At 48.4% G+C, this 13057-nt stretch overlaps 1 protein-coding gene across 4 annotated transcripts in view; it reads right to left on the reverse strand.

The window, feature by feature from the left end:
- Positions 1-13057, reverse strand: part of C1H11orf54 (chromosome 1 C11orf54 homolog) — a 188176-nt gene that overhangs the window by 147234 nt on the left and 27885 nt on the right. The gene's annotated exons all lie outside the window — the stretch shown is intronic.

The following is a 13057-nucleotide window of genomic DNA, read 5'->3' on the forward strand; positions in this document are numbered from 1 at the left end:
TCAGTCAGGGTCTGGGTAAATAATACAGTCTTGAGTAAGACCTAATATATGGGGGGAGTACGTCTGGCACTCCACCCCCCCAGAGCCCCCCTATTCATTGGCCCGGTGGCATAGAAATGGGCGAAAATTGTAGGGGTATCGAAAGGGTTCAGGCCAGGCGCCCCCCCTCCGATAAAATATTATAGATAGAGGTCATATTAGCGTGACTTATTTATTCTCGTGAACTGGCATTAGAGCGGGCAGGCGAAGGAGGGCCACGTCTAAGGAAATGGGACTTCGCCTGTTGGGGGTCAGTGAAAAGCGGAGTACGGCCATTTTCCGTTACTTTCAATTTGGCTGGATAGAGTAAAGCGAATCTTATCTTTTTGTCCACCAAAAACCTACAGACCTCCGAAAATGCCTTACGTTTCTGTGATACCAAGGCTGAAAAGTCTTGGAACACCAGGATTTTGTGGCCCCCCACTCGCAGCTCTGGGGCAGCACGGTAGGCCTGCAGTACTTTTTCTTTGTCTCTGTAGTCTAAGAATTTAGCAATAGTGGGCCTAGATTGATTGCCCCCATCCCTGCGGACTGCGCCTAACCTATGCGCCCTTTCCACCGGTAGTGGCAGGTCAGATTCTGGCAGACCCAGAGCAGACGGGATAAGTTTACCAACGTAATCCTGTAATTGTATGTCATTAACCTCTTCAGGAATGCCGATAAAACGTAAGTTACATCTCCTATTCCTGTTTTCCAGGTCATCTAGTTTCTCGACCATGGTGTATATAGTTTGAGATTTAATCGCTAGTTCTTGTTGTAAGGCGTGAACTGAGTCTTCAGCATCGCTTGTTCGTTGTTCTAAAGTGTCTATTCTAGCAGTATTTGATTCTATCTTTGCTAGCGATGTGTCTAGTCGCGCATGCAAATCTTCAAATTTTTTATCAATTAGGGGCATTAACATGTTAATTACTTCTTTGGCGTTATCCGCTGGTGACGGAATTGCCATATGAACATGATGTGTGTCCTCAATTCCTCCTGCTAGTGGAGAAGGAGGCGAAGATGATTGAGACACATTTGTTTTCTGGTTGGTTTGGCGTTTGTAGCCTGATTTAGCCGCGGAACTAGGCATGTCTGCGGATGGATTTTGGTTTTTAGCCAAATATTTGTCCATACCACGGTGTACTAGCACTAAGAACAAAGCAGACGTGACCAATAATAGCCGCTATGGTATAATAACCTCTATAAAGCAAATATGTCTCACTGAAATGTGTATGTTAGACCCTGAGAGTGAAGCATTGACTACATATTCTCACGGAGTAGGTAACTTGTGCTTAGAAAAGTACCTTATAGATATACAAAACCGGAGGCTAAAAGACCATTGGTCTCACCTGTCCCGGGAGCCGTGTGCAAGCAGATGAATGGTAAATAAGAAACGTAGCAGTTGCCATTCACAAAATAAATATCTTATCTCTGTCACGGAATTCAATAGTGTATGCAAAGATCATAGCATTTTGTGGTAAGAGGGGAAAGGGAGAGAAAAACAAAAAGCAAAACAACAACAAAACAAAACAAAAAAAAGGGAAAAAATCAATAATTAAATGAATAAATCAAATAAAAATAAAAATTAAATTCAAATCCGCAGCAGAGTTAGGTGTAGTGGAACCTTATTGCGGAACTTATAATAGACAATTATGATGAAATGAAGGCTGCAGCCTGCAATTTAGATTTTAAATAGAATTCTTTTCAATGCAACCACAAGGTGTCACTATAGTCACATGTAACACTTTCCCAGCCTCGTGGATAAGCTGAGAAACATGCACTACACGTGAAGGAGAGTAAGGGGACAAGGGGACAGGGGGACAAGAGGAATCGTGAAGGTTTACTTCAATTAAAGAATCTCCCCAGCGTATGGAATAGTTCACTCTGGCGTGTTCTTAGTTTCCGACAGTCCATAAACCGTTCACAAGTCGGCCCAGAGCAGTTCACCTATTGTTCTGTGAGCGCCACACTTGTAGTGGCAGATAGCCGGTCACAGTCCATGGAACTATTTTCAGAGCAGAGGAAGAAGGGGATAGCTAAAAGGATCATGGAGTAGGGAGGGAGATCATGGGGGGGGGAGGGATATGGGAAACACACAAGGGGGGGCGGATTCAAGTTTAGGAAGGGTGCAGGCAGTTTTGGAGAGTGTTAATAAGAATATAAGAGGGGGTGTACAAACAAAATTAGTACCTTGGAGGAAAAATAGTAGGCTCTGACCCCGGAGATGCACTGCGGGGAACCCTGTGTTCCTGGTCCTGTTATCTCCGCCGCCGAGCCCCGATCCGAGCCCCGTCCACCGCGTTGCCGCTCCTGTGATCGGCCGTGTAGCTGACAGGGAGCCTGTATTAAAGGTGTGGGGCTGGGAGTATGGAGAGGTGAAAACACGGATGATGAGTGAGCGGTCGGGCACTGCTGACACTCGTGTTCAGACGCCGCGGAGTCTCCACTGGTCCCTCAGACGTGCCTCGTCACTCACACTGCAGTTGTTTCAGGGGACTGCCAGGTAGTTTCTTGCCTTTATGATCCACGGAGGATCGTTGCAGGGGGTCTGTGTGTAGGCGTTTGCACTGCCTCGCGTGCTCAGGTGCTGTGAGGTCTCCTCAGGTCCCAGCGGCGGTTGGCAGGTGTGACAGGGATTATTCAGCCAGCGGTCACACAATCTCCGCACGGATACCCGTAGGCATAGCAGCAGGCGCCTGCATGCGAGAGACGAGTTCACCCGTCCTGCGCGTTCGAGCCGCTTGGTCAGAGAGAAGTCTCTTGATCAGGGAGCGCAAGATGAGAGGGCTCCGGTGTTCTGTATAGCGCGGGCCGTACGATAGCGGGCGCTGAATCAGGGAGCTGCAGCAGAGCGGGTGCCCTCCCGGGGGGTCTGAGTCTCAAGCAGGCACAATACCGCAGTGGTGGTGATCTTTGCAGCCCCACACCGATGGGAGCAAGCACAGGGTCCAGGGGCGACGAGCTGCAAGTGTATGGCAGCAGTTCCCCTCCAGCAGCAGCAGCCCGCAGTGATGATTATGAGCAGAGACCCATTCGCGCCAACGCCATGCTGGCGGTCATGCTGACCATCAAATCCGATGGCCTGACTCCGGGGTAATCCACCACCTCTCTCCACAATTTCGGTATCCCTGCAGTCAGGAAAGTCCCAGCAGCAATAGGGTGTAGTTTTATGGAATTTAGATCCACCAAAAAGGAGGATTCATAGGGATTCTTTCTGTAGTGTGGAGGAGCTGTATTAAAAAGCGGCCATGCTAGTTGGCCACGCCCCCGGAAGTCCATCACACACCTCATTTAATTTCTCAGATTCAGGAAAACTACAGGTAGTTTTTCCTCACCGAACATAATACCCATTTTTGGTGGTACTCGTATTATCAGAAATGTGTAAAACATTTTTCATTGCCTCAATCATGTAACGTGTGGCCCTACTGGAAGTCACATTTGTCTCTTCACCGTCGACACTGGAGTCAGTATCCGTGTTGGCGTCTATATCTGCCATCTGAGGTAACGGGCGCTTTAGAGCCCCTGACGGCCTATGAGACATCTGGACAGGCACAAGCTGAGTAGCCGGCTGTCTCATGTCAACCACTGTCTTTTATACAGAGCTGACACTGTTACGTAATTCCTTCCAACAGTTCATCCACTCAGTTGTCGACCCCCTAGGGGGTGACATCACTATTACAGGCAATCTGCTCCGTCTCCACATCATTTTTCTCCTCATACATGTCGACACAAACGTACCGACATACAGCACACACACAGGGAATGCTCTGATAGAGGACAGGACCCCACTAGCCCTTTGGGGAGACGGAGGGAGAGTTTGCCAGCACACACCAGAGCGCTATATATATACACAGGGATAACCTTATATAAGTGTTTTTCCCCTTATAGCTGCTGTATCTTTAATACTGCACGTAATTAGTGCCCCCCTTCTCTTTTTTTAACCCTTTCTGTAGTGTAGTGACTGCAGGGGAGAGCCAGGGAGCTTCCCTCCAACGGAGCTGTGAGGGAAAATGGCGCCAGTGTGCTGAGATAAGGCCGCCGATAAGGGGGCGGAGCCTATCTCCCGTTTTTCTATGTATTCTGGCAGGGGTTAAATTCATCCATATAGCCCAGGAGCTATATGTGATGCATTTTTTGCCATCCAAGGTGTTTTTATTGCGTCTCAGGGCGCCCCCCCCCCCCCAGCGCCCTGCACCCTCAGTGACCGGAGTGTGAAGTGTGCTGAGAGCAATGGCGCACAGCTGCAGTGCTGTGCGCTACCTTGTTGAAGACAGGACGTCTTCTGCCGCCGATTTTCCGGACCTCTTCTGTCTTCTGGCTCTGTAAGGGGGCCGGCGGCGCGGCTCTGGGACCCATCCATGGCTGGGCCTGTGATCGTCCCTCTGGAGCTAATGTCCAGTAGCCTAAGAAGCCCAATCCACTCTACACGCAGGTGAGTTCGCTTCTTCTCCCCTTAGTCCCTCGATGCAGTGAGCCTGTTGCCAGCAGATCTCACTGAAAATAAAAAACCTAAAACTAAACTTTTCACTAAGCAGCTCAGGAGAGCCACCTAGTGTGCACCCTTCTCGTTCGGGCACAAAAATCTAACTGAGGCTTGGAGGAGGGTCATAGGGGGAGGAGCCAGTGCACACCAGGTAGTTCTAAAGCTTTACTTTTGTGCCCAGTCTCCTGCGGAGCCGCTATTCCCCATGGTCCTTACGGAGTCCCCAGCATCCACTTAGGACGTTAGAGAAATAGAATTATCGGTAAGTAAATTCTTATTTTCTCTGACGTCCTAGTGGATGCTGGGAACTCTGTAAGGACCATGGGGATTATACCAAAGCTCCCAAACGGGCGGGAGAGTGCGGATGACTCTGCAGCACCGAATGAGAGAACTCAAGGTCCTCCTCAGCCAGGGTATCAAATTTGTAGAATTTAGCAAACGTGTTTGCCCCTGACCAAGTAGCTGCTCGGCAAAGTTGTAAAGCCGAGACCCCTCGGGCAGCCGCCCAAGATGAGCCCACCTTCCTTGTGGAATGGGCTTTTACAGATTTTGGCTGTGGCAGGCCTGCCACAGAATGTGCAAGCTGAATTGTACTACAAATCCAACAAGCAATAGTTTGCTTAGAAGCAGGAGCACCCAGCTTGTTGGGTGCATACAGGATAAACAGCGAGTCAGATTTCCTGACTTCAGCCGTCCTGGAAACCTATATTTTCAGGGCCCTGACTACGTCCAGCAACTTGGAGTCCTCCAAGTCCCTAGTAGCCGCAGGTACCACAATAGGCTGGTTCAAGTGAAACGCTGAAACCACCTTAGGGAGAAATTGAGGACGAGTCCTCAATTCTGCCCTGTCCGTATGAAAAATTAGGTAAGGGCTTTTATAGGATAAAGCCGCCAATTCTGAGACACGCCTGGCTGAAGCCAGGGCTAACAGCATTACCACTTTCCAAGTGAGATATTTTAAGTCCACAGTGGGGAGTGGTTCAAACCAATGTGATTTTAGGAACCCCAAAACTACATTGAGATCCCAAGGTGCCACTGGAGGCACAAAAGGAGGCTGTATATGCAGTACCCCCTTGACAAACGTCTGAACTTCAGGAACTGAAGCCAGTTCTTTTTGGAAGAAAATCGACAGGGCCGAAATTTGAACCTTAATGGACCCTAATTTTAGGCCCATAGACAGTCCTGTTTGCAGGAAATGCAGGAAACGACCCAGTTGAAATTCCTCTGTAGGGGCCTTCCTGGCCTCGCACCACGCAACCTATTTACGCCAAATACGGTGATAATGCTGTACGGTTACATCCTTCCTGGCTTTGATCAGGGTAGGGATGACTTCATCCGGAATGCCTTTTTCCTTCAGGATCCGGCGTTTCCATGTGCCTTTTAGAATCCGCATCGCCTGACCACTGCCGCGTCCATAAACCTCTTCTTGCAGAAATGGACAGCGCGCTAACTCTTGATGCCAGTCGGCAAATATCCCTCTGTGCATCACGCATATATAGAAATGCATCCTTCAAATGCTCTATAGTCAGTAATATACTGTCCCTATCTAGGGTATCAATATTTTCAGTCAGGGAATCCGACCACGCCAGGCCCGCACTGCACATCCAGGCTGAGGCGATTGCTGGTCGCAGTATAACACCCGTGTGAGAGTATATACATTTTAGGATATTCTCCAGCTTTCTATCGGCAGGTTCCTTTAGGGCGGCCGTATCAGGAGAGGGTAGTGCTACCTGTTTAGACAAGCGTGTGAGCGCTTTATCCACCCTAGGGGGTGTTTCCCAACGTGCCCTATCCTCTGGCGGGAAAGGGTACGATGCCAATAACCTTTTAGGAATTATCAGTTTTTTATCGGGGGAAACCCACGCCTCATCACACACTTCATTTAATTCCTCGGATACAGGAAAAACTACAGGCAGTTTTTTCTCACCAAACATAATACCCTTTTTAGTGGTACTTGTATTATCAGAGATATGCAATACATTTTTCATTGCTTCAATCATGTAACGTGTGGCCCTAGTGGAAGTCACGTATGTCTCCTCCTCATCATCGACACTGGAGTCAGTATCCGTGTCTGTGTCTGCCATTTGAGGTAACGGGCGTTTTAAAGCCCCTGATGGCGTTTGAGACCCCTGGACAGGCACAAGCTGAGTAGCCGGCTGTCTCATGTCGTCAACTGTCTGTCGTAAAGAGCTGACACTGTCACGCAATTCCTTCCATAAGCTCATCCACTCAGGTGTCGACTCCCTAGGGGGTGACAACTGTATAATAGGCAATTGCTCCGCCTCCATCTCATTTTCCTCCTCAAACATGTCGACACAATCGTACCGACACACCGCACACACACAGGGAATGCTCTGATAGAGGACAGGACCCCACTAGCCCTTTGGGGAGACAGAGGGAGAGTATGCCAGCACACACCAGAGCGCTATATATATACAGGAATACCACTATAAAATGTGCTTTTCCCTTTATAGCTGCTGTTAGTATCAAAACTGCGCCAAATTAGTGCCCCCCCTATCTTTTTTACCCTTTTCTGTAGTGCAGGACTGCAGGGGAGAGTCGGGGAGACGTCCTTCCAGCGGAGCTGTGATGGAAAATGGCGCCAGTGTGCTGAGGAGATAGGCTCCGCCCCCTTCTCGGTGGCCTTTTCTCCCGCTTTTTGGTGAGTTCTGGCAGGGGTTAAAATACATCCATATAGCCCTGGGGGTTATATGTGGTGTATTTATGCCAGCCAAGGTGTTTTACATTGCTGCTCAGGGCGCCCCCCCCTAGCGCCCTGCACCCTCAGTGACCGGAGTGTGAAGTGTGCCTGAGTAACAATGGCGCACAGCTGCAGTGCTGTGCGCTACCTTGTTGAAGACTGATGTCTTCTGCCGCCGATTTTTCCGGACCTCTTCTTGCTTCTGGCTCTGTAAGCGGGCCGGCGGCGCGGCTCTGGGACCGAGCTCAGAGGCTGGGCCTGTGTTCGGTCCCTCTGGAGCTAATGGTGTCCAGTAGCCTAAGAAGCCCAATCCACTCTGCACTCAGGTGAGTTCGCTTCTTCTCCCCTTCGTCCCTCGATGCAGTGAGCCTGTTGCCAGCAGGTCTCACTGAAAATAAAAAACCTAAACTTAAACTTTCACTAAGAAGCTCAGGAGAGCCCCTAGTGTGCACCCTTCTCGGCCGGGCACAAAAATCTAACTGAGGCTTGGAGGAGGGTCATAGGGGGAGGAGCCAGTGCACACCAGGTAGCCCTAAAGCTTTTACTTTTGTGCCCAGTCTCCTGCGGAGCCGCTATTCCCCATGGTCCTTACGGAGTTCCCAGCATCCACTAGGACGTCAGAGAAATGTGCATGAATATTATTGTAGAAAACTTACCGCATCAAATGAGGGCACCCCTGTGTTGTTGATGTATACCTCTCCCATATGCCGGCTATGTTATTTTCGTAATGCAGGTTATTGTTTGGTGAATACCAGACCATAACCACTAAGGGGCCATATAATTTTAAAGAGAAGACACTCCTCTTTCCAATAAGGGTGCCCATAAGTTTACTGAAGCCAAGATGGAAGATACTGTATATTGGGCCTAATTCAGACCTGATCGCAAATGCAAAATCTTTCTCTAATGGGCAAAACCATGTGTACTGCAGGTGGGGGAAGATATAACATGTGCAGAGAGAGTTAGATTTGTAGTCAAACAAAGAGTCTGATTTCCTAATAGATACAGTAACCTGAACATACACCCGTAAGGCTCTGACCACATCCAAGGACATGTCCCCCTCAAGCAATCCTTGGAAAAAGGGAACCACAATCGGCTGGTTTATGTGTGAACCCGAAACCACCTTAGGTAAAAACTCCGCTTTTGTACGGAGTTCCACTCTGTCTTCATGAAAAGCTAAGAAAGGACTTTTACATGACAGGACACCTAACTCCGAGACCCTTCTCGCTGATGCGAAGGCAAGTAATAGGACCACCTTCCAGCTCATATATTTTAGATCCGCCCTTTCCAAAGGCTCGAAAACGGGCGATTTAAAAAATTCTAGGACCAAATTTAGATCCCATGGTGCCGTGGCGGACAAAAAGGTGGTTGTATTCTCAACACACCCTGTAAAAATGTCTGGACTTCCTGCAAGGCCGCCAGACGTTGCTGGACAAGATAAAGCGGGCCGAGACTTGCACTTTCAAGGATCTCAATCTCAAACTGCCATCCAAACCATTTTGGAGAAACCTCAGTCTAGGAAGGAGGAATTCTCTGGGATTCCAGCCCTTAGGCTGGCACTAGTCCATATACTTCTTCCAGATTTTATAGTAATGGGCTGCAGTGACTGGCTTCCTTGCAGCCATGGTAGGAATAGCTGATCTCAGGATACCCCTGTCCCTTAATATCCTGGTCTCAAGAACCACTCCATCAAACGTAGACGGTTCAGATCTGAGTGAAGGAACGGGCCTTGTGACAAAAGGTCCTCCCTCTGCAGCAGCTTCCAAGGATCTTCCGCCAGGAGGCCCCTCAGGTCCGAGTACCAACTTCTGCGAGGCCAGTCTGGTGCTATTAAAATTACCCATGCTCTTTCCCTTTTTACCTTTTTTAACACTCTTGGTAAAAGGGGAATTGGCGGGAAGATGTTCACCAGTTCGTAAGTCCAGGGAAGTGCCAGCGCGTCCACCGCCTCTGCTACTGTATCCCGCGTCCTAGCCACATATCTTGGCAGCAACTAATGGTTGTTCCGAGAGGTCATTAGGTTTATCTGTGGTACACCCCACCGTCATACCACTGCCTCGAATACCTGAGGATGTAGACACCACTCCCCTGGATGTATATCCTGACGACTGAGGTAGTCTGCTTATCAATTTTCCACTCCTGGAATGAAGACTGCCGACAGGATTATGTTGCACTTCTCTGTCCAAGACAGAATCTTTGTGGCCTCTTTTAAAGCCAAGCGGCTTCTTGTTCCTCCCTGGCAGTTTATGTATGCTGTCGCAGTTACATTGTCTGACTGCACTCTAACATGCTGAGCCCATGCCAGGTCTTCCGCTGGAAGGAGTGCATTGTAAATGGCTCTTAATTCCAGTACATTTATTGGGAGACTGCTCTACTGCGGTGACCATCTGCCCTGAAACTGATGGCTGTCCAGTACTGCTCCCCATCCTCGGAGACTGGCATCTGTTGTCAAAATCTTCCAATCCCAGTTTCCAAACCCCTACACCGCTGCCAAGTTCCTGTGGACCGACCACCAAAATAACGAGGTCGTGGCCTGGGGCGACAAGCAAATCCTTCGGTGAAGCAGTAACTGCACGCCTGCCCCCTGAGCAATCAGATTCAGTTGAAAAAGTCTGGAATGTAGTCTGCCGTATTGGATCACTTCGAAGGATGCTACCATCTTTCCTAGAAGCCGTACACAAAGATGCAGGGAGACCATTTGGTTCTGTAGAACCTGACGTACCATCCCCTTGATGTCTCGATTCTTGTCATCTGGAAGAAACACCTTCACTTGTATCGTATCTAAAATGAGGCCCAGGAACTGAATCCTCAGTGTCAGTTGCAGATTGGATTTTTTTAAATTCACGACCATCCGTGTCGAATCAGAAACTGATGAGTGATATGAGCATCCTGGATCAACTGGTCCTTGATAAGAATGTCATCCATATACGGTATTATCGTTACCCCTAACAATCTCAATTTCGCTACCATGACTGCCATGATCTTCGTGAAGAATCTTGGGGCTGATGATAGGCCGAACGGAAGGGCTCAGAATTGGTAATGAGACTTGCCCACTGCAAACCTTAAATAGGCTTGGTGCGGGGTCCAAATTGGGACATGGAGGTACGCATCCTTTATGTCCATCAACACCATGAACTCTCATTGCTCCCGGCCTGCAATAACTGACTGGACCGATTCCATCTTGAATCTGTAAATCGTCAGGAATTGATTTAACACATTTAAATTGAGGATTGACCTGACAGACCTACTCGATTTTGGTACTACAAAAAGATTTGAATAAAATCCCGTTCCTCTTTGAGAAGTCGGGACAGGCATAATTAGTTCCATCTGAAGTAACTTGAATAGCAGTGTGTAATGCCCTCGTTTTTTGAGGGCACCGAAGAAGGCCTGTCGCAAAGAACTGACTGTGAGGTTGGTTCAGAAATTCTATTTTGTATCCCTGGGTAATAATATTGGAGATCCAGACCTCTGGTGAGGTTTCGGCCCAGGTGTCTCGAAACCTTTCTAACCACGCTCCCACCAAAGGAGACCCAAGGTGAGCTGGGAGACCGTCATACCACGGTCTTGTCAGCAGGTTTAGATTCCTGTTTTTGGGCTGCGGACTGGGAACGGTCTCTGCCTCTGTTTCCACGAGCTTGACCCCCAAAACCTCTTCCTCTTGCACGAAAGGACTGAGACCTAAAAGAGTTGAACACTGGACCAGAGTAACTTCTCCTGACCGGTGGCGTAGTTCTAGGATACGTGGTAGGCAGAAAAGTAGATTTTCCCGCTGTGGTTTGTGAAATCCACTTGTCTAATTTCGGACCAAATAAAGCTTCCCCTACAAAGGGTATCGCCTCCACTGCCTTCTTGAAATCAGAATCCACTTGCCATTCTCTGAGCCACAGAATCCTTCTGGTAGATATGGCCAAAGACTAGATGCGTGACGCTATCCTGCTAGCATCCTTTGTAGCTTTGCAAATGTATGTAGCCGACTGACGGATATGCTCCGCTAGTCAACCTATTTCTTCCTGGCTGTTATCCTTCGCTACTGCCTCAACAATTTGACTAGCCCATGCTACAATAGCCTTGCTTACCCAAGCACCAATAATCGGAAGTCTTTGTGATGCTCAGGCAGCCACAAACATAGATTTTAGTGCCGTATCCAACTTACGATCTGACACATCCTTTTAGTGTAGTCACGTTTGGTATTAGCAAGATTGTCTTCGACAGCCTAGCCAGGGAGGCGTCCACAATTGGTGGAACCTGCCACTTAGACATGACACCCTTGAGTAGCGGGTAATTAACCGTGAACTTTTTGGGAATCTGGAAGCGTCTATCTGGCTGCTTCCAAGCCTCCCCCATCTGATCCTGGAGAGTCTGAGGAATCGGAAAAACTGCGGTTTGCAGTTTTTGAGACTCAAATAAATCAAAGACTTCTGGTTCCTTAACCTCTTCTTCCTTGAAGTTAAGGACTCGTTTTACAGCTTCAGTAAGGAAATCTAACCCCCGACTTCAGTATCCCCCTCCTGAGGACTGACGTCAATTATCGCCTCAAGAGACTCTCCCTCCTCCTCATCCTCTATGAGACACTCCTCCGATTCCTCCTGCAGGAGAGGGAGGGTTCTCTTTACCGCCTTACGCACAGTATTTTCCACACGTGGACGAAGTAACTCTAATCAGGAATTCCTCCATACAGTATTTTTTTTTTTTAAACCTCAGCCCATTCTAAATGTTGCTTGTGGGATTCCACCATTTCCTTAAAAATATCTGCACTTTCCCATGACCCGGACAGACCACTGCTCCCAGGTTGAGCGTCCATTCCCAAACATGTGTCGCACACCCCGGAGCTGCCAACGTTAGTGCTCTTTTTTCCACATTTTGAACATGCATAACAGATCTTTGTGGTCTTGGTTGGTGCTTTAGACATGTTAAAAACACACACACACACACACACACACACACACACACACACACACACACACACACACCAGTACTTTCACCCTATTAGAATAGGAGGGGAAAGACTGTAGGGATGTAGAGGCAATGGAATATTGGGAGTCACACAGCTGGAAATATATTAAAATTACCAATTAGCAGTTTTTAACCAGCCTGACGTTTACAACCCACACACCACCAACTGCTGATACAGCTTAATTTGACCGGGTTGAGATTTCTGGTGCTCCACCTCCACAGGACCTGTCAGCAGTGTCCTTTGGAAGACCAAATAATAAGATTTTACTTACCGATAAATCTATTTCTCGTAGTCCGTAGTGGATGCTGGGACTCCGTAAGGACCATGGGGAATAGCGGCTCCGCAGGAGACAGGGCACAAGAATAAAAGCTTTAGGATCAGGTGGTGTGCACTGGCTCCTCCCCCTATGACCCTCCTCCAAGCCTCAGTTAGGATACTGTGCCCGGACGAGCGTACATAATCAGGAAGGATATTGAATCCCGGGTAAGACTCATACCAGCCACACCAATCACACCGTACAACTTGTGATCTGAACCCAGTTAACAGTATGATAACAACGAAGGAGCCTCTGAAAAGATGGCTCACAACAACAATAACCCGATTTAGTTAACAATAACTATGTACAAGTATTGCAGACAATCCGCACTTGGGATGGGCGCCCAGCATCCACTACGGACTACGAGAAATAGATTTATCGGTAAGTAAAATCTTATTTTCTCTGACGTCCTAGTGGATGCTGGGACTCCGTAAGGACCATGGGGATTATACCAAAGCTCCCAAACGGGCGGGAGAGTGCGGATGACTCTGCAGCACCGAATGACAGAACTCCAGGTCCTCCTCAGCCAGGGTATCAAATTTGTAGAATTTAGCAAACGTGTTTGCCCCTGACCAAGTAGCTGCTCGG

The sequence above is a fragment of the Pseudophryne corroboree genome, chromosome 1, assembly GCF_028390025.1.
Source record: "Pseudophryne corroboree isolate aPseCor3 chromosome 1, aPseCor3.hap2, whole genome shotgun sequence".
Taxonomy (NCBI): Eukaryota; Metazoa; Chordata; class Amphibia; order Anura; family Myobatrachidae; genus Pseudophryne; species Pseudophryne corroboree.